The sequence below is a fragment of the Physeter macrocephalus genome, chromosome 7 (assembly GCF_002837175.3).
Source record: "Physeter macrocephalus isolate SW-GA chromosome 7, ASM283717v5, whole genome shotgun sequence".
Classification (NCBI taxonomy): domain Eukaryota; kingdom Metazoa; phylum Chordata; class Mammalia; order Artiodactyla; family Physeteridae; genus Physeter; species Physeter macrocephalus.
Window position 1 is genome coordinate 10991749 of NC_041220.1, and position 22597 is coordinate 11014345.

Here is a 22597-nt window from a genome sequence, read left to right on the forward strand (position 1 = left end):
TTAGAAATCTTTGATATTCTTTCATGAATATACATCATTTCCATAAATTGTGAGTACTACTGTAACAAAGTAAGATTTTAAAACCTTGCCCTTAACTCAAAGAATCTGCAATTTAGTTCAAATTAATAAATGAATGGATGAAAAGTTAAATAATACAAAGCATCAGATGGCAGGCTAGAAAGCAGTAGGATTAAGTGCTGAATGAGTGACACATAAAATTGGGGAGGGTTCAGTGGAGCAATGGCGCACAGGGGCATGAGGTTAAGAGAAAGCCTTGGGCTTCCCTGGTGGCGCAGTGGTTGAGAGTCCGCCTGCCGATGCGGGGGACACGGGTTCGTGCCCCAGTCCGGGAAGATCCCACATGCCGCGGAGCGGCTGGGCCCGTGAGCCGTGGCCGCTGAGCCTGCGCGTCCGGAGCCTGTGCTCCGCAACGGGAGGGGCCACAACAGTGAGAGGCCCTCGTAAAGCAAAAAAAAAAAAAAAAGAGAAAGCCTTAGTGGATTAGGAGGGACTTGAAGAGGAGAGGGATATGGAGAATTTAACAGAAGGGAGGACATTCAAGGCAGGTGAAAGAGCTTGGTCAAGACCGGATGGAGCGCGATTTGTATGTTGTACCTAGGCTGCTCTCGGAGCACAGGAAGTTTGTGAGGCTGCATTTGGTCCCATCCCGTCTATCAAACGCCTTTGCTCGCATTCCTCACTGAGAACGTACCAATTTCCTGGTGGCACTGCAGAAGCATCCCCTCTGCTCCTAAGACTGACAGTTTTTGCCTTCTCAGCTCTCCTTACTTCAACCCTAGGAAATCTCTTCCTAGTATAGACAAAGCCTTTATCACTTCATAATACTATATGCAGGAATTCCAATATGGCCTTAAGCTTTCGGGGAAGATAGCTAAAAGGGAAGTAAATGTCTCTCTCTTTTTTTCTTTTCCTAGTCTGCTTCAAATGCCCTCTAAGGCAAAGAAGTACAGGGATCTCCATGTTTGGGGTGGTTTAGGGCAAAAGGAAGAAAGGGGAAATATAGGGAGGAAAAAACCCCACAAAACTTAGGTTAATATCTCAAAAACCCCATCTTATTATAGAAATGACCAGACTCAAATACTATCCCAAATTTGTTTCACAATTAATTTCAGAACCAGAAATGTCTGATGTAACTGAGATACATCTGGTTCCCATCTCCTAGAAATGTTGAAAGTAATTTCTCATGACAAGGGACAAAGGACTGAGGAATGAATGACTCATATTAATAGACTTGAAAAATGAGGCAGCATAAGAGGCAACAGGACAGGTTTAACAAGGGGGCCCCGGGACAGGAAGTTAGCCTCAGAGAGATGGGCCAGTAAGACTTTCCGTCTAGGGAAACAGATTGGATTTCCAATCTGTTTGGATTTCCCCAACAGGGAAGTCTTGGGCCATTAGTGCAAGAAGCAAGTCGTTAAGTTAGGGAAGTAAATTACATTAGGATAAAAATAACTATCCTAGGTTGATGTGAGCAATTCGTGACATGTAAAACTTTAAGAATTTGAAACGACAGTAAAAAGTCTGTGTCGTGATCAAGGACACAAGCTCTGCCCCTTAATAAAGATATTTCCTGCTTTATATAATCGAAACAAGGTAAAAGAGTCCCAGAGGCAGGCATTCATGATGCCAGGGCAGACAACTCAGATGTGCCAGGCGTGAAGTAGGGATAGATGAGCAGAGACTAGACGCAGGCTAATTAAAAGGAAACTTATCTACTCACAGCACTTCTAACACTAAATGTGTGGGTTTTCCACATCAAACAATTTTCCAGTTCTTTGTGAACACCAACTGGGTGTCCCACAATTTAATTCATTCGGACACTACCTCAAGTTAGCACAAGTGCCTCAAGTTAAGGGCTCAGTCCCACAAGATTCCCCCCATTTCAGACAACGATCGCAAGTTGTAGGTTCCCAGATTACCCACACTCTGTCCAACTTGGCTACAAACTGGGTGTTCTCAAGACCCCCTCCTCAGGTTTGATAATTTGCTCCCTGAATGACTCACACAACTCGGGGAAACACTTACTTATGTTTGCTGGCTTGTTATTAAGGATACTACAAAAATACAGAGGAATAGGCAGATGAAGAGGTACACAGGGCAAGGTCGGGGATGGTGCTAAGTGCAGGAGTTTTTGACCCATGGAGCTGGAATGCAAAATCCTTCTGGCACATGGATGTAAGCTCTCCTAACCCTGTCATTTAGGGATATGGAGACTTTATCATGTAAGTGTGATGGATGATTAACTCAATTTCCAGCTCCTCTTCCCTTCCCCAAGGAGCAGGTAGGGGTGAGGCTAAAATTTCCAAACTTCTAATTATGGCTTGGTCTTTCTGGTGTCCAGCCTTCATCTAGAGGCCCACCAAGCATCTCCTCATTAGAACAAATGTTTCTCCTATCATCCAGGAAATTCCAAGGGATTTAGAAGCCCTGTATCAGGATTCAAATTGGGGCCCATGACCAAATATTAAAACAAAGATGCTGCTGGCACCCCTATCACTCAGGAAATTATAAGGGTTTTAGGAACGCTGTGCCAGGAATAAGGGACAGAGATTGAATATATATTTCTTATTATGTCACACTACTATGTTTGTATTGTGTTCGTCTGAGTCAGAAAGGAAATGCTCGTGGCTTTTTAGTTTCACTTACACTCAGAAATGTAGTCTTCGGTATCTATCACGCTGTCTGTTCCTAGCACACTGCGCGAAACACAGTGGCCATTTAGTAAATAGCTGGTAAATAAATCCAGGATTTTAATGTGGATATAACTAATGGAGGAGTCCCAGTTCACTGAGAGCTTTTTTTTAGTAGATTAAAACAACCTACATTTATTATCTAACAGTTGCTATGGGTCAGAGTCTGGGTACTGTTTAGCGAGCTCCCCTGCTATGGGTCTCATCAGGTGACAAATAAAGTGTGAGTGGGCTGCATTCTTTTCAGAAATGCAGGGTCCACTTCCAAGCTGTTCCAAGTGGCTATTGGCAGAATTCAATTCAGTTGCTGGCAGTTATAGGACTGAGGCCCTTGTTTTCTTGCTTTTGTCAGGTGGGGACCCCTCTCATCTGCTAGAGGCTGCCTGCAGGAGCTTTCACAACATGGCAGCTTGCGTCTTCAAGGCTGCCAGGATAACTTCTCTTTAAGGCTTTCAACTGATTAAGCCATGCCCACCTAGAATAATCTCCCTTTTGATTAACTCAAAATTAACTAATCTGGGACCTTACTTACACCTGCAAAATCCATTCACCTCTGCCATATCCTCATCATGGAATTTTAGAATTCAGCGTGGATCAAGAGAAAATTGTCCAAAGTTCCCCTCTGATGTCAGCTTGTAGAAAATATTACAATATTATTGTCATTTCTAATATTTTAGCTAAATTGAGATATCACAGACAACAAATTTGTAAATTTTCATCACATGACCAGGTATCATAAAATCATTGAACTATTAGAGAATAAATAGAAAAATACATTAGTCCAATTCCTTCTATCTACAAATACAATTTGTTCTCCATTACCCAAAAATTTTTTGGAAATATAAGCATTCAGTATTAAATGGAATTATTTAAAAGTGCTTGAAACTAGAGATTAACTGAGTTTTATTGACATTATCACAGAAACTCAAAATCAGGTCAACCAAACAATTCTACTCACATCACAACCCCTTTTTTCAGATCTGAAGAGAACATGATGAATGTAGCATCATTTGGGTCATAGACACTCAGCTATTTTTCTGCAGATACTACTTGAATGAACATTTTGATATGTGAAAATGCAAGGTTAGCTCTTTTCTTGATTTCATTTTATTTTTGTTGAAGTGTTCAGTTATTAGACAGAGTATATTTCCTGGAAATACTTTTAAACCATTCTTTAAGGCGGGGTACTTTCTCTATGGGGTAGGATAGGTGATTTATATTAGTTTTAACACTGTCGCTTTAAATTTTTATGTGCTCAACCTGCAAAGAATGAACTTTCAGAAAATAGAAGTATGTCAGTGGGGAAACTCAGTGATTGTTCTCTGCTGGAAGGATTAAATAAATGTAGAGTTCCAAGCAGGCTTAGGCAGTGAACTGTAAAAGACTAAGAGAATGTGAGGGTAAAATAATCTATCTTCCATCACCAACTGATCGTGTTGCCAGTGACATACTCTGGAAGTAGCAATGAGGTTACCTCTTCTTTTCTCTGCCTCTCCAGCAGCTGAGAGTTGGAGCCCTTTCTACCAACACCTGCTGACAAATCAGGGCACTGCTCACTGTTAGTAACAGGATAAGGCATGTAACCTAAGAGCCTGGCCACCCCCTGTTAGCTCTTCCCACATGAAGTTTCCTTATAACTTGTAATACCTGCCTCACAGGTTTGTTGCCGAGAGTCTGACAAGAGAATATTTACAGAAGTGTTTTGTAAACAATAGTCTATGTAAATGTCAGTTATGTATAATGTAGCCCAGGAAGTACGCAGACCTATATATATGTTTGTGTGTGTGTGTGTGTGTGTGTATATATATATATATATATGCATATTACACATATATATGCATATACACACACTGTAAGAATATAAATCAATTCCTTCTCTTCACAGCAAAATCATTTTTAAAAACTCTGGTCTGGGGCTTCCCTGGCGGCGCAGTGGTTGGGAGTCCGCCTGCCGATGTAGGGGACGCGGGTTCGTTCCCCGGTCCGGGAGGATCCCACATGTCGCGGAGCGGCTGGGCCCGTGAGCCACGGCCGCTGAGCCTGCGCGTCCAGAGCCTGTGCTCCGCAACGGGAGGGGCCATAACAGTGAGGGGCCCGCGTACCGCAAAAGAAACCAAAAAAACCCACAAGCTGACGGTTGAGATATGTATAAGAATTTATTTGATAAATAGGTGTTATTTTCCTCACCAGTGGCTGAGGAAATTGAAGGTTAGGAGTTTTCATAATTGTCCAATTTGAAGATTCGATCAGATAGGCTTGAGCTAAAATTTGTGGTACTTATATTTACTTATTTATTCAGTATATTTCTAGAGGATCTTCTAAGACAGAAGTTCTGAGCAAAATTGCCGTAGTCATTGCTATCATGGAGTTTGCAGCTGAAGGGGAAAAACAGAAACTAATCTAGTAATCAAACAAGAAAATGTAACTGACTTACCATTCAAGTCTTAGCAAAATGTCTCCCTAGATAACCCCGTCCCATCTCCACTAATGGTGTGGCCTCCTCCTTTCACCACCACCCTGTTAGACTGTCCTCGCAGCACTTGTCTGCTGACTTGGGTTATTGTTTATTTATTGCATGGATCCCCCTAGAATAGAAGCTCTTGAGAGCAGGGATCTTATCTGACTAATTGACTGTTGCTCCCCTGCGCCTGGAATCACGCCTGCCTGTCCTATTATTTAATTATTCATTAAATGTTTGTTGAAAGAAGAGAGGAAGGAAGAAGGGCTCCTGAGGCGAAGCACCGGGTGCTGTGAGAATGTATTTTATTTACCTGATAGGAGAAATCAGAGATATTTGAGGAGGTCACACTTGAATTGCAAATCTGATGAATGAGGTCCTAAAGGAATAGACAGAGAGAGAGAGTATATATGCGTGTGTGTAGAAAGAGGGCAGCAGGGAGTTTTACAAAGAGCAGGGAGTGTGTGCAAAGGCCTGTGGTCCAAAAGAACATGTCAAATAAAGAAGGGAAAGAAGGCCAAGGGCAATTTACATGCACAGTGTGGCAGAAGTAGGTTGGGCCAGGGCCTTGTAGCAATTTTGACTTTATCTGGAGAGCAATGAGGAGTAACTGAAATATTTGAACCAGGAAGGAAGTATAATGATGTTTGCATTTTCAGCAAGATCCTTTTTTTGATATGGAGAGAAGAGAGGAGAGGGACAGAGCAGCTGCAGAGATCCCGGTTTAGAGTCTCTGAAATAGTCTAGAAATGAGGCCAAAGATGTTGGATGACCTTTGATGATGGCGATAAGAAAAGTGGTTGAACTCATGAGCTCTTTACAAGAGAAAACCATTCAGAATCTGTGATAGAGGGGAAACACAGGGCAGAGGAGCTGGCGATGGCGGGGAGCCCTAACAGGTTTCTGGCCTGTGCAGTAAAATGGATGGTGATGCTATCTTTGACAGTGAGCGTGGCAGGGGAGGGGGAACGGGAGGCATGGACCTCTGCCTCTTCTTTGTATGAGGGTATCTCCTCGGTCTTGAAAGCTTTGGTTAGGGCAGAGCCACGTGCCTTCCCTTCAGCCTGCTCTGCACAGGAACCATCATATTGCTTACTTTCAATAATTATTTTTTGAACTAGAAAAGCCTACATCCATATGACTACAAATCTTGAACTAATTTCTGAAAATGTTTATGTTATTAAATAATTCTTCATAGATGTCAAGTTCCAGATAGTGTTTTTAACTATACTAACTGTACTAATCCTAAAGATAAAAAAGACATACACCCTTACGAGAAATTTTCTTCTCCTTTTAGACTCAAGAACAGTATCTTGAAAAATATAAGTAGCTCTTTTCATTTTAACACATCTATCTGAACATTCCCAAGAGTTTCAAAGAATGAAGGGGGAAAACTGGAAATGGGTAAATATCGGAATAAGAATAACCAGCACCTAAACTGTGAAAGTAGAATAGGATCTCATTATATAATATAAGAAGAATTACAAAACCCACAGCACAAAGGAGGTCTGTGTCTTTTCTTTTGATGTTCCTGCGTAGTGAAACTGCAATTAGTGGTAATAGTAGTTGCATGTGTAGCTCAAAGGGGCTTGATGCAAGATTGCAGCAGGGTACAAAACGGTACAAGCAAAATCCCGTTTTCATTACCAACATATAATTTCATTGTCTCCTTTAGATAGCATAATTTTTCTGTTATCAGAATTCCCCCAACCCATTACATTGCAAATGGATTATAAATGCATTACAAATTCATCCAAGCTGATAAAAAATCAAATGCAGCCAATTGATTTGAAGGGAAGGAAGGGTTTAGAAAATGGTGGTCAAGTTGTATATGAAATGTTTCCTACTCTTCTGCTCTTATGGTTTCAAATAATACATGCTTATGCTTAAAGACAAATACTCTGACCTGATATAAAAGCATCTTTTTTTTTTTAGGTTCTGGTTTTAATATGCTAGATTTTTCTTAAGCAATGGCAATCTCTTAAATTTTATAATCTGGCGTTCATTCATTCCTTCCTATAATAGGTTCTGTAGCATTTTCCTAGAATTGACCTGCTTTTAACACTCTTGCTTAGCTCTGTGTAGAACTTGCATAGATATTAACATGCATTACAAACATTTAAAGAAGCATAACCATTTAAATCGATATAAATATCATATGTGTATATAATAGATGTATAAATATGTAGCTAAACCCGATGGTTCTCCACACGGAGAATTTATTTATATACACATAATAGCACAGTACACAAATAAAGCTTTTTACTTACAAGCAAATTTGTTAAGCATATCATAGTATTCGTGCTATTTCTCTTCCTTAAAAAGGATAAAAGTATTTAACCATTTAACCTTTTAAGTTAAACGTCCTCCATTTATTCAGGCCGTTTCTATTCTCCTCTGCATTTTAATGCCAATCTTTCTGTCACAGAATAAAATAATAAATTTATTTTCACCCTATACAAGATTTTTGTGTTCGTTATGTAATACACAATAAACTTTAATTCACGTTAATAATTCTGCTAAGAATATCATGGTGAAAATGGGCATAAACTTGAACATTGCATCTCCTTTATTACCCTCTAATTTATTAAGTTACTTGCTTAAACATATGAAGTGGTGTCACAGATTTACTTTCACTACAATTTAAAAGTAAGGCAAAACAGTCCCTTTATTCTGCCTACTTCCAATCTGAACTTAAAAGTCCTTATTTTCTGGGTAATCAGGGGAAAACTTGTTCAATTGGTTTTAAATTTAATTTGAGCAAAAATCTAATCTCTTTATGTAATGTTTACTCTCCTTAAATAAAAATTCTCAGGCTTTCAGTCACTCTGCTGACATCCTCTCTTCTCTCTAAGACAGCATCGGTTTAAAGGAAAAGTGGGGCTCAGACCTGCCGAGGTCTCTGGGGTCTACTCTGCTCTGCCCCTGCTTACCTGGTGCCTGTGTAACCTGTTGAACTCTTTACCAGTGAACATGACAGGCTCCCATCCTCTTTTCAGTCTTTGTTCTCAAACAGGAAGCAACTAAAATCCTTACCTTACCTTTTTGCTGGGGAGGGGTGTAGACAGGGAGATCCTGAAGGTAGAAGCTGTCTGAGAACCAAGAGGTGTAATAAATGGAAACCGTCAACTTTCCACTACCGAATCCACAAAGCCATCTGCACCTGACTTTTTTCTTATCTCTTGTTACAGTGCAGTGTCTATTAGAATCACCTGGAGGGCTCATTGAATCCTCGATTTCTGGGTTCCACCACAGTTTCTGATTCAGTAGGTCTTGGATAGGTCCTGCTCATTTGCAGAGCTAGTGTTCCCAAGCGTTGCTAATGCTTCTGGTCTAGGGCCCTCACTATGAGAACCACTGCACTGAGGAAGTTTAACTCTGTATCAAAGATACACTGCAGGGCTTCCCTGGTGGCGCAGTGGTTGCGCGTCCGCCTGCCGATGCAGGGGAACCGGGTTCGCGCCCCGGTCTGGGAGGATCCCACATGCCGCGGAGCGGCTGGGCCCGTGAGCCATGGCCTCTGAGCCTGCGGGTCCGGAGCCTGTGCTCCGCAAGGGGAGAGGCCACAGCAGAGGGAGGCCCGCATACCACAAAAAAAAAAAAAAAAAAAAAAAAAAAAAAAAAGATACACTGCACTCCATCCTTTTCCTTCTTCTCAGAAATCTTGCTTCATCAGTCCTTCCTTCTATTTCTCTATTTTTCAATCTCTTACTTTCCGGGGAATCCTTTGAATCAGCACACAGGCATGGTCTACGCTGTGTATCTTACAAAATGCAAATCAAAATGCACACATAACTACAAATAGCTTTCTTGGACCCAAGATGCCTCTCTGGCTACCATATGATCTCCACAAAGCCACAGTTCTTGGGGGAGTTTTCTACTCAGGCTGTAGCTCTTCACTACCTTTTGTTTTTTTACTAGCTTTGTACAATCTGGGTTCTGCTTTTGCTACTTCTACTATTATACCATAACTGCTGATCTGGCTAATCTAAGTAAATTTTATACTTTTATGGCACTATTTCAGTTATTCTTAGGTAGGACAAAATTTTAAAAGAAATGAACATTTCAGAGAATTTTATAATTTGTAGAATTATGTTCCAACTTGCTCTGCCACTTACAAGTTGGGTAATTATATGTAAGCGCTTAATCTTTTTGAGGATCAATATTCACCCATGTCAACTAGAGTTGATGTCTGTCTTTTTTTTTTTTTTTTTTTCGGTACGCGGGCCTCTCACTGCTGTGGCCTCTCCCGTTGCGGAGCACAGGCTCCGGACGCGTAGGCTCAGCGGCCCCGTGTCCCCTGCTTCGGCAGGCGGACTCCCAACCACTGTGCCACCAGGGAAGCCCTGATGTCTGTCTTGCTAGATTATTTTGAGGTTAGAGCTATTGCACATATAATGCCTAGAATAGTGCTTGGAATGTAAGCAGTAACTAATAATAACAATAGAAATAATAATCTAATTTTGACAGAACACAGAAAAATCAGATTTTGAGTTTGTGCTCTGTCACCAACTATCAGAATAGAAGAGGGTGAAAGCACCGATTTTTTTCAGTGGAGTGTTTATTATATGTCAATTCTGATGAATCCAAGGAATGCTTTACTATGAATTAAGCAGATCACTTGTTGAAAAGGTACCTTATCATCTAACATCCTGTAGACAGGCCATGATGGCTCTTGAACCACTAGAACTGAAGAACTGTCTTATTAACCAAGAGTCATCCAAAGGGATTCTCTGGGTGCTAAATATATTCTTCCCTATAACTGCATTGTAACCACACCCGTGTCTTCTCATGATCAAAGTCAGCTAGCCTTTGTGGAATTGATGGGCCTGACAGAATCAGCTCAGCTTTACCAGAACCCAGCAACTCCCCAGGGACTGTTTTTCAGAAGCTCAACTCTTCTCCTCTGAGATGGCTCCAGAACCACAGGGGGCCACAATACGAATCCTATCGGGCTTGTCACAAACCACACGCATCATCTTTTCTCACCCCAGAGGCCTACAATATCATAGCATCTACAGACCGTGTGTCCTAAGCAGTCGTGGTCCCTTCGCTCCGGCCTGTGTCTGGGCTGAACTCCTGTTCTGTGCTCTAATCACAACTGGCAGCTTTTCATGTCATCCAGTGTAGGGGCCAGAGTAATATTCCCAGCTGCGGCATATTCTGCCTCCAGAACTGAAAAAGGCTTGCCAGGTATTGTGCTTCCTTCTTTGTAGTGGAAGATGTGAGGGGCAATAATTTTTTTTTTTTTCTTTGAAGTGGTTGGCCCAGCATTCCTCAGACAACAGGACTTTTAGAAATTTCGGAGGTGCAGCAGACCCCTGAAACCTTGCTTACCACTCACAGCTCTGGAGCACATTTGCCTCCTAAAGCCTGCAACATGGTTGTCATTTCTTGTTTATTTGGTTCTATTAGCATGATGTTATCAGTATAATGTGCCAGCAGGATGTTCTTCAGGATGTGCGGCCAGTCCAGATTTCTTTGACAGAGGGAGAAAGTGTTAGCATAACCCTGGGGCAAGACTGCAAATGTATACTATTGTCACTTCCAAGTGAAGGATAATTGTTTCTGTTCCTCTTTCTGAAAAGGGTAAAAAAGGAACACATTTTCCAGATCAAAGGCTTTATACCTGGACCTGAGGCTGTGTTTATCTGTGCTGGCAAAGATAGCACATCTAGCATAGCAACTGCAATGAGGGCTACTGCTTGACTGAGTTTGACTGTTGGCCTCCAGGAAACAACTCGATTTTGTAGGCGCCAGACTTGTGATTTAAATGGAGATACGTTGGGATCACTAGCCCTGCCTTCTTTAGGGCCAGTAATCTCTGCCATCTCTCATGCAATGCGATACTGGTTTTGGTTTACAGTCTTGGCTGGGAGAGCCGTTTCAGAGGCCCCACTCAGCTCTCCACACTACTACAGGACTCAGGCAAGGAAAATAGTATAGAGGCAGGGCCGATTACCAAATATATCCATTTCAAGTGTAATATTGAGAAATGGGGGCATTACCTGGTGGGCTCATGAATGAGTGGACAATTGTGGGCTAGACCTGGGCCAAGACTCCATTTAATACCTGGCCCTATATGCCCCTTCTTCAACAGGGGGGTCATCAGGACACTTTAGCTCCCCAGCATTCAACATCAACAAGGATCTTATGCCGATGACCTAGAAATGTTTAGGTAATTCTCTTTTCCTCAATGAATAGATGAAGATTGGCATGTTAGAAGTTTAGAAGGGAGTGCTACGGAAGGGCAGATAATAAAGCAAGATTGAACAGAGGGAGAAGTTGGGCTGCAGTGCAGTTTCAGCAAAGACCTCAGCTGATCGTACATGGAGCTCTGAAGGTAGCCCTTTCAAGTTGTCCCACATTACGGCGAGGAGACAGGCCTTTCTACTCCCCCTTCAATAGTTCATTGGATTGGAGGCTTTCCTCAGGAATGGGGTTTGACCTTGGACAAGGTAGCTCTCCAGGTGAAGGTAATTTCCTGAGAGGGCTGAGAACTGAGAATTGTCAGCACACAATACTCCCATCAACTGAGGAAAAATTTCAGCTCTAAAGGTGGATCTGAATATCACAATACCCCCTGAATCTTCCATTATCCAACCCTGGGGAAATGTTCATTCTAGAATTATACCAGGTGCTCAGAATCATAAATAGAGAATAAATTTAAACTCACCTTCAAAACATTGTCTCTGAAGAGTTTGCTACCCTTGGGATTTTGTTCTTCCAATAATGATGTTTGGGTTCTTTTGTTTGTTTTTCGTTTTGTTTTGTTTTTGGCCACACCACATGGCTCATGGGATCTTAGTTCCCCGACCAGGGATTGAACCCGGACCCTCAGCTGTGAGAGTGAAGAGCCCTAACCACTGGACTGCCAGGGAATTCCCAATTCTGTTTTATTTTGTTTTTTACTTTTTAAGATTGTGGTAAACTATGCATAACATAAAACTTACCCTCTTAAATATTTTCTAAGTGTATGATTCAGTGGCATTAAGTATATTCACAATGTTGTATAACAATTACCACTATCCATTTCCAGAACTTTTTCCATCATCCCAAAGAGAACTTTTGTGCCCATTAAACAATAACTCTGTTCCTTCTCCCCAAGCCCTTGACAACCAACAATCTACTTTCTGTCTCTATGAATTTGCATATTCTAGGTACCACATATAAGTGGAATCATACAATATTTGTTCTTTTGTGTCTGGCTTATTTCACTTAGCACAACGTTTTTAAGGTTCTTCTACCTTGTAGCATGTGTCAGAATTTCATTCCGTTTTAAGGCTGAAGAATATTCCATTATGTATATATTATATATATGCAATATTCCATTATATATATACACACACACACATATATATTAGACTTTGTTTATCTATTCATCTGTTGATGAACATTTGGTTTCCACCATTTGACTGTTCTGAATGATGCTGCTATGAACAATAGTGTACAAATGTCTGCTTGAGTCCCTGTTTTTAATTCTCTTGGGTATATAGCCAGGCGTGGAATTACTGAACTAAATAGCTATATTTTAAACGATAGCAATACATAATATTTGTTTTATTCAAAATGTTCACTATTGAAAGAGTATAGTTCTTATTGTAGACAAAATTATATTCATTTAATAAATTTGCTTTTATTTATTGAATATATGCCCATTTGCTGAGTACCTTATATGTATTATATCTTAGATAACTGCTGGCAGATAAGTACAAATTAAATGGTGTGATTGATATTTACTACTATTATTATCTCACTGAATACTTACAGTAACATCTGAAGAAAGAGTATAAATATTTTTATGCTAAATGTATTAAATGGAATAACGGGCTTGGACAGGTTAATAACCTGCCTAAGGTCACACAGATCCTGGTAGCAGAGCCAGGCTGCATCCAGAAGTCTTTGCCTCAAAGGCTATGCTCTGAACTATTATCCTTACTTATACTTAGAGAACTGTTAGCTCTTTCGCCTTATATTTAAAGACCTCATACTTACTTTAAAAATGCATTTAATTACTTTAAAGTGTGGAATTCCCTAAGGGGAATTTCGTGTTTTTATTTGTTTGCTTTTGCTACAGCATATTCATATATCTGATAAAAATATCAGTAAATAATTATCAAGTAAATTATTTTAGTATAAGCATTTTGATAGTCATAACAGTGCTTTTTTTTTTTTCCTATTTGTCCTCTAATTCCATGAGAGAACATGGAACATAGGACTAGCCTAAGATGTGTATAATTTTTCATTTTCATGTATGTGAGAACTGGAAGCAAATCAATTTTCTTCCCGAGATTTTTTCAATTAATAGACGTTGTAACATTTTAGAGTTTTTAGGCCATTTCTCAGACATATTATTTTATATGGAGCAAGTAGAAAGTTATTTGAAAATACTTCATTGGGACTTCCCTGGTGGCGCAGTGGCTAAGAATCCGCCTGCCAATTCAGGGGACACGGGTTCGAGCCCTGGTCCGGGAAGATCCCACATGCCGTGGAGCAACTATGCCCGTGCACCACAACTACTGAGCCCACGTGCCACAACTACTGAAGCCCGCATGCCTAGAGCCCGTATTCCACAACAAGAGAGGCCACTTCAATGAGAAGCCCGCGCACCGCAATGAAGAGTAGCCCCCGCTCGCCGCAACTAGAGAAAGCCTGTGCACAGCAAAAAAGACCCAATGCAGCCAAAAATAAATAAGTAAAGAAATAAATTTATATTAAAAAAGTACTTCATTATCTTCTTTTTCAGAAACACACAGCATATTTATCAGATAGTTGATCCTGTTTACACACCGGCAATTTGTTTTAAATCAAAATAAATAGAAAAATAATTTAACTTTGCTTTTACCATAATTATTTAAAACTCATTTGCCTATCATTATTTTAGGAGAAAAAAATTTATCACATAATTAATAAAATGTATAGTTATTTGTTCCCTAGTTTGCTAATAGATTTACGGGCAAGCAACCATGCACAAAAAGCCAGTTTAACAAGATAATCTTTAAAAAAAAAGTTTCTCTACACAGAAATATAGCTAAAAACTATATTAAGAAAAATGTGCAAAATGTTAAATGGTAGTTACATTTCTAGTCTATTGGTTTTTACATTTTGTAAGAGATATTTTATAAAGTGGCATAGATATCTGTCTGAAGAAATCAAGTTAAATCGAGGGAAAAAGTTTCAAGGGTAATTTGCTTTCATATTGTATTGAATTTAGGGTACAATCTTTGGTCAGCATGCCGCTTTTTGCTATCAGTTTATTCCTTAATGAAATTTTCTTATTACATTATTTATTCTAATTTTAAAACGATTATATGTCTACCTGACTGTGGTTTGGCTGTATGAAAACTGGAATAAGGAAGGTAACATATAGCTGAGATTTTTAAAGAATTTATCAGACGCTTCAAACTATAAGTAACATATATCATGATAATTTAATGGCATTATTAAGTGTATGAAACCCAAATTTAAACACAGCGTCTAATCACAGCTTCACTTGAAATTGATAAACCAATTTCGTTTACATGTCAATACTTCTCACTCTTCAATGATTTAGAACAGTATTTTCTAAAATAAATTTGTCAAGCTTTGTCTCTTCAAATGTTTGGTCAAAAAAGTTTGGTGGGAGGACTTCCCTGGTGGCGCAGTGGTTAAGAATCCGCCTGCCAATGCAGGGCACACGGGTTCGATCCCTGGTCCGGGAAGATCCCACATACCACGGAACAACTAAGCCCGTGAGCCACAACTACCGAGCCCGCGTGCTGCAACGACTGAAGCCCGCGCACCTAGAGCTCTTGCTCGGCAACAAGAGATGCCACCGCAATGAGAAGCCCGCGCACCGCAACGAAGAGTAGCCCCCGCTCGCCGCAACTAGAGAAAGCCTGCATGCAGAAACGAAGACACAACACAGCCACAAATAAAAATAAATAAAATAAATAAATTTATATTTTTAAAAAGTCTGGGGAATTCCCCACAATTACCTCTTTTCAGCGAACGACTGCACACATTAGTCTACAGATCACTCTATGCAGTCCTGCAGTAAGTAAATTCAATTAATGTACTAATTCAAAAAATCCGAAACCCTGATTTAGAAATTACATATATATGTGGAAGACTCTTAACCTCTGTGGAGTCCAACCTGGCAAATAGCAGTAAAGTAGAAAGCAAAAAAAAAAATGTCTTTGGATTTCATATTGGTATATATAAATATTTGCTTAAATATATTGTTACCAGCACTAAGCTTTAGTATGAGGAGTATTAAGTCACTAGCAAGATTTCATTCAGTTGACAGGATTTCTAAATTAACTCCTTTAATTGTTATATGTCAAGCATATTAAACAAATGAAGTACCTGGTGCTGAAAAAATTAGTTACAGGTCATAAAGTTCAGAATTAACTATATTGAATAATTCAGAAACAATGAACTTTTTTTTTTTTTTTTTTGCGGTACGTGGGCCTCCCTCTGCTGCGGCCTCTCCCGCTGCGGAGCACAGGCTCCGGACGCGCAGGCTCAGCGGCCACGGCTCACGGGCCCAGCCGCTCCGCGGCATGTGGGATCCTCCCGGACCGGGGCACGAACCCGTGTCCCCTGCATTGGCAGGCGGACTCTCAACCACTGCGCCACCAGGGAAGCCCAACAATGAACTTTTTGAACTAAGATGAGAACTTAAGAAATTTTGCTATATTATATAAATTGAAGTGTCCACATTTTTATATTCTTAGCAGAAAACATGTAAATTTAAACTGTAATATTTTATAAAATTAGATAACTGATTTAGTGTCTAATATTTATTTTTAAGATGAACTTGGTTTATTCATAAATCTACTAGCATTTTGGGAAGAGACTTTATAAGAAAAAAAAAGAACTACATGAAATAATGTCATGGTCAGAGGAAAGAATAATTTGATCATAACACATCAGGCAATGTGTTATAACTTTCTACAGAAAAGAGAAGATGCACTGAACATCATTTAGATAGTTTCTGTGTGCTTTTCATATAAAAAGTATATATCAGAAGAACCTCCTTTTTATTTAAAAAGTAAGAAATGTTTGCATTAGATATATGAACATCTAAGATCTGATATAATTTTTTTATGTACCTGGAATCCATTGATTGAATAGCAAGAAAGCACACTACCTTCTCCTTTACCTTAATGCCTAAATTCTAAACTTCATTTGTAAGACGTCCTGTATCTCTCAGTTCTATTAGGAAAAATAGAGCTCACCTTGTTACCTAACAGTATTTTTGAGTATCCATTTAATGTCCATGCCAGTGATGGAGTGCTACATATGCTTGAGCATAATTCCTCACTACACCTTAAGTGGTCTGAGTTATTCAGCAAGGTCATTGGGGACCCCTTTATGGGAGGTCTAATAACAACTGGCATGGAAACTGAACAAACTGATAAGAAAGAAGAAGGCAGATGGAGAACAGAGTATCAGTTTTATTACTGTATTTATTACTTTACTACTATGTTGGAGAATGTACTTAGGGTAAGAGCTGACTGAGATCCCTAACTAAACTTCAAATTTAAACAGACTTAAGCACCTAATTCTGGATAAGACTTATGGGTTAGAAGTACTGAGGAGAATTTGTGCTACATACAGGCATCTGGCTCCCAGAGGAAAAAAAAGCATACTTAATTTTGCTTTTTTGTTAAAGTATACTTTAAGCGTACTTCATTTTGTTTTCTTAAACTGACCAGTTAGGTGACTCACACTGTTTCCTTTGAGGCAGGATGAATTCAGTTCCCTCAATGTGGAAATAAACATGAGGAGTTTGGGTGATGTGTTCTCCCTTAACAGTGTTATTTGAATGATATTTGAGGAGGCAAAGGTGATGTCACTGAACATACATCAACTCTTAAATGAAGAGATGTTGGTAAGAGTTTGGTTCTACCATTCAGATGCTGTTTTACCTTGAAGATGTCAAAACTACCCAAGCTCCAGTTTTCTCATTTGTAAATTAATAATAATAATAATGTCTAACTTTGTTAAAATAACAACGTTATTTTAAGGGTTAAAACAAATAATGCATGTGAAAATGCATGAAAATACAATATTATTATTATATTATTAGGTGGTATAGGTCAGTCAAGAGTCATTGAGCAGCTTACTAAACATTGGAGATGTAAAGATGAAGAAGATAGTCTCTGACCTTGGGTCTCATGTAAGAATACAAAATTAAACAGATCATTTCAGGGAAAGGGCAGTAATAAGAAATGGTCTGAGTGCTTATGGGTGCACTGAAGTCTCATTCATTAAGAACTCATGGGAATATTTAAGTCAGTTACAAATTGTGATATAGATCACATGAATCCATTGAAGAAACAACAGCTAAGCTTTATGTACACAGCTTTCTTTCTATACTTACTTTGCTCTCTAACCGACATTTATATGAACATAAATGATATGAATCTAAACATTGAACTATTGAGGTCTTGTCATGTGGTGGTAACGTTGGATTTATCAACAGCAGGCTGTATATTGTTAAAAACTAGGGAGCATGTCACAAGATCAGAATGCTTATGGGTCAGGACTGACATCTAAGATGAAAGCCAAAGTTAAGAGATTCTTCCCATTATAGTAAGAGCTGTGAAATTTCAAAAGGAAGAACCTGTGCAGTAGACTAGGGTCAAAACCAAATAGGGACTAAAAATCCCAGGAGAACACACAGGAACTATAGACTTGCACAGAAGAAGATTAATTCCTTGAACTAATTTCAACTCATCTCACTTTCTAAAATGAAAGCTGGGCTTCCCTGGTGGCGCAGTGGTTGCGCGTCCGCCTGCCGATGCAGGGGAACCGGGTTCGCGCCCCGGTCCGGGAGGATCCCACGTGCCGCGGAGCGGCTGGGCCCGTGAGCCATGGCCGCTGAGCCTGCGCGTCCGGAGCCTGTGCTCCGCAACGGGAGAGGCTACAACAGAGGAAGGCCCGCATAGCACAAAAAAGAAAAAAAATAAATAAAATAAAATAAAATGAAAGCTATCTTAGACAGGCAGCTGAAAATACTAGATGAAAGTACTATTTAGCCTACTTTTTTCAAATTTCTCCCATTTTAAAAGTGTGATAAAATGTACATAACATAAAATTTACCATTTTAACAATTTAAAATGTACAACTTAGTAACATTAAGTACATTACAGTGTTGCACAACCATCACCACTATCCATTTTCATAACTTTTTTGTCATCCCAAATAGAAACACTGTAGCCATCAAACAATATCTCCCCATTCTTCCCTTCCCCCAGCCCCTGGTTACCTCTATTCTACTTTCTGTATTTATGAATTTGCCTATTATAGATACCTAATATAGTGGAATAATACTTTTGTGTTTAGCTTATTTCACTTAGCATAAAGTTTTTGATGTTCCTCTGTGTTGCAGCATGTGTCAGAATTTCATTCCTTTTTAAAGCTGAATACTATTCTACTGTGTGTGTATACCACTTTTTAAAAAATTACATTCATCTGTTGATAGACATTTGGGTTGTTTTCACCTTTTGGCTATTGTGAATAATGCTGCCATGAACATTGAGGTACAAATATCTGTTGAGTCCATGATTTTCATTTTCGGGGGTATACACTCAGCAGCGGAATTGCTGATTTATATGGCAACTTTATTGTTTAATTTTTGGAGAAACCACTATACTATTTTCCATAATGGTTACACCATTTTGCATTCCCACCAGCTATGCATGAGGTTACAATTTCCCTATATCCTCACCAAGGCTTATTATTTTCTGTTTTTTGTTTGCTTGTTTTTTAATTATAGCCATCCTAATGGGTGTGAACTGGTATCTCATTGTGATTTTGATTTGCATTCCCCTAATGATTAAGACTGGTAAGCATCTTTTCATGTACCTATTGGTCATTTGTGTATCTTCTCTGGAGAAACGTCTATTCTAATCCTTTGCCTATTTTTGAATTGGGTTGTTTGCTTTTTGTTGTTGAGTTGTAGGTGTTCTTTTTATAGTCTTCATATTAATCTTTTATCGGATAAATGATTGGCAAATATTTTCTCTCACTCTGTGGGTCGTCTTGTCCTCCTTGTACAGATGTTTTAAATTTGATGAAGTCCAGTTTATCAATTCTTCCTTCCGTTGCCTGTGCCTTTGGTATCATATCCAAGAAATCATTGCCAGCCTACTTTTTAAAGTAAGAAAACAATAAATAAAAACTGGAACAATGCTCAATTAGCTTTTGCAGGGTTATGTATTATTTATTTTATTTTTTACTTTATTACTGTGTTATCCCAAATTTAAAAATGAACTCTTTCCGCTCATTGTAAACTTGAAAAAATATTTTTATGACATACATGAAACGCTATAATGACTGGTCTGTTTGTAGTGGTACATGAAAAAGACTGATTTTATTACCAATGGGGAAAATTGGCAAATATCTTGCCTTTATTTTCAAATCTCAGTGTAATTTACAGGTTAATTGTGCATTACAAACACCAAGTATTTAGATTGGAGGAGTTGCTCTCTCTGTACCGCTATTGATCTAAATCCACATGAAGAAAATAGGCATTAATTTGAGGGCAAAGAGGTGCCAGAAATGATTTACAGATTTTTATGGAGTGGGAGGAAATGGACATGACTATCAGGTAGTTTTTATGAATACTAAGGATAAAATTCTGAAGGAACTAGGCTACAAAACAATCATTTCACAGAAGCAAATATTGACATAAAACCAATATGTCTTGTTCTTCAGTGAATGGTAGAGATGAATCATGGAGATTATTCAATATCATTGCTATGAGCAAGGTGGTCTAACCAAAGCTATCTTCCAAGGATATTAAAGCACCTTTTGTGCTCTAAAAGTACTCTAAATTCCTGAAGCAAGAATCTGAAATAAGCTGGACTCACCCTCATAAACAGAATGCAAAAGTCACCTGTCTGTTACAGATGAGTGACCTTCATATTTACGTACCCAAATGTATCTGCTTAGAAGGACATATGAATAGTGTTAAACTGTCCTTGTTTGCCAGAATTTGTATTAAGAAGGCTAGAAGCCACCAACAGAAAAACAAATTCAGTTCAAATAGGAGATACGGAAGAAGAATATAGACACATATGTTCTTACCAAAAAATTAGACCACAAGGATTAATGTTTCAATATGAAAGAAAATTTTGGCTGTTGCTTTTAGTCATCATAATAAAGATAAATATCTGACAACAGTCGACAGGCAATGATTTGAATGGTGGGATTTGGATGGCAGAGGAAGCAGGTGCACTTTTTATATAGTTTTTAAGAGAATCAATTTCAGTTTTCATACATAGTTTGATAGCACATAAGAAAATGTTTTGTGGTGTTCCCTCTTTGATCCCTGAGGTTATGTGAGCTCAGTAAAAAATTAGATTAAAACCAAACATGTAAAAATCTTTATTATTTCTTCCTGCAACCTTACTTAGAATTGCTCCTTAGATGAAGAGCAAACCATTTCCTTCAACATTTTATTTCTCCAGAAATATTACTCTCATTCTTCCAATTAAGAGGATCCCAGAAGGTCAACCCATTCTAGCCTATTGTCGCCTTCCTCAGATACATCCAGGAATTCACTAATGTAATAAGTAGGATTTTTCTGAAAACACCAACTACCTGGCGTATTTCTTCTACAGGGTTTACAATTAAGAGAATTTTTTTTCCAGGCACCTTGGCATGGTTGTGGGTTTTATTTTATTCAAAATGACATCTAGTCCTGGTCATAATCTGAATTGCAGCAGGGCAGAGCAGGAGATGGAGATATATGAGGATGGTGATTATTCATAACTGCTATGTTAAGAAACAGAATAAAGACTTTTTCCGGTACTCAAAAAATGACACTTTCTTAACTGAAACTGATTTTATATTTTGAAGTTTTTTCCTCTATATAAATATGATTTTCTGGTGGCTCATCCAATTTCAGCTTCTATAATATGTCTGAAATTCAGGTGGAGTCTAGAGTACTAGCTTTAGACTCTCTCTCTCTCTCAAAAAAAAAAAGGGAAACAAATAGGTATAAAGGAAATACAATAAAATGATAGTTTAAATAAAAACATTAATATTTAAGGAGAGAAATGAATATTCACCATGACATATATTTATATAAAATATATAAAATGTTATATATTTATTTATGATAGAAAAACATAAAAGTCGTTGTCATAACCACACTAAAAACTACTTCAGTGTAGTTAAGTACAACGCCTACGCATATTGTTCCATCTTCCTGATCTGTGTTATCTCTGGGCCTGGAAAATAGCACCTTTATATGTGCTTTATATCACCTCTATATGTGATCCAAGCAATATGCTGATCATCTAGGGGGTCTGACCTAAACTAAGTGGTTTAGCAAAGTGTTGGATCAAATGACTTCAACACTGCCATTATCTGAAGAAGCAGGACAAGGGTTAACCTACTGCACTGATGACTAACATTCAGCTGTGCGAGCATCAAATAACTCTGCACAGTAATGTGAAAGGTCTTCCCGACTCAAAGGCATATTTGTTCTGAAAGGGTTTGCATTTATTCGGTCAAGGGTAGAAAGTTTGGTTGTTGACCACATTGAGGTCACAGGGTAAGATTAGCTATTTGTAAGGAATGCACATCTTGTTTTCATTATGAAGAAGGTATAAAAAAAACTTTAAAAAGGCATGAAGACCTGAAAACAAATGACTAGCTTGGCTCCAACCCTTGCTACCAACATATTTTCCCTTATCAATTCATTTTCAAAACAAAACAAAATCTTTGGACTGTTTTAGGAAGTCCATCATGCTTTACTCAATTCAATCTTTTTGTTTTTAACCTCTGGCCAGAGGGGTGCTTGGGCTGGAGAGAAGTTAAATCTTTCTTTCCGGAGTCTTTGGAAGTCATCAGCTTGGTTTGTCGGCTGCCAGTTCGTGGTCTTTTATCTAATGATGTGGTGATCACAGCTGATTTTCATGTCACACGTGAAATCTATGATAAGCTGGAAAATCATTTTGTGTCTTGGGAAATGGATTAAATTTAAAAAGGCATTCATCATTGCTTTGACATTGACTTACATTGTAGTGTTTAGCATGATATATTATTTGTCAGTTAAAGACAAAAATTAACAATGCTGGTGCTCTTTTTGTAAAGTTCTTGGTGCATATTATAGTCTATGAAGTAGTTTTAAAGATAGATATTTCACTATTAATGGTTTTAACCCTCTGGGGGTCCATATTGAAAATCTGTTTCAAAAAGAAAATGTTCATCTATTACACAGAGGCACTTTTTAGGATTAACACTATTAAAAAGAAAAGTGTTTTCTTTGGCTGTGAATAAAATAGGAATTTTTTTTTTTTTTTTTCCGGTACGCGGGCCTCTCACCGCTGTGGCCTCTCCCGTTGCGGAGCACAGGCTCCGGACGCGCAGGCTCAGCGGCCGTGGCTCACGGGCCCAGCCGCTCCGCGGCATGTGGGATCCTCCC

The 22597-nt window shown here is 38.8% G+C and overlaps 1 long non-coding RNA gene across 3 annotated transcripts in view; it reads right to left on the bottom strand.

The window, feature by feature from the left end:
- Positions 1-22597, bottom strand: part of LOC102977316 (uncharacterized) — a 66437-nt gene that overhangs the window by 19946 nt on the left and 23894 nt on the right. For 2 of the 3 annotated variants that reach the window (XR_008617751.1, XR_447616.4), the window contains one exon: positions 21484-22114. The exons of the other annotated variant lie outside the window; for it this stretch is intronic. This is a non-coding gene — a long non-coding RNA (uncharacterized lncRNA). Of the gene's footprint in view, positions 1-21483; positions 22115-22597 lie in introns of those variants that run through there. 3 annotated transcript variants of the gene reach the window in all.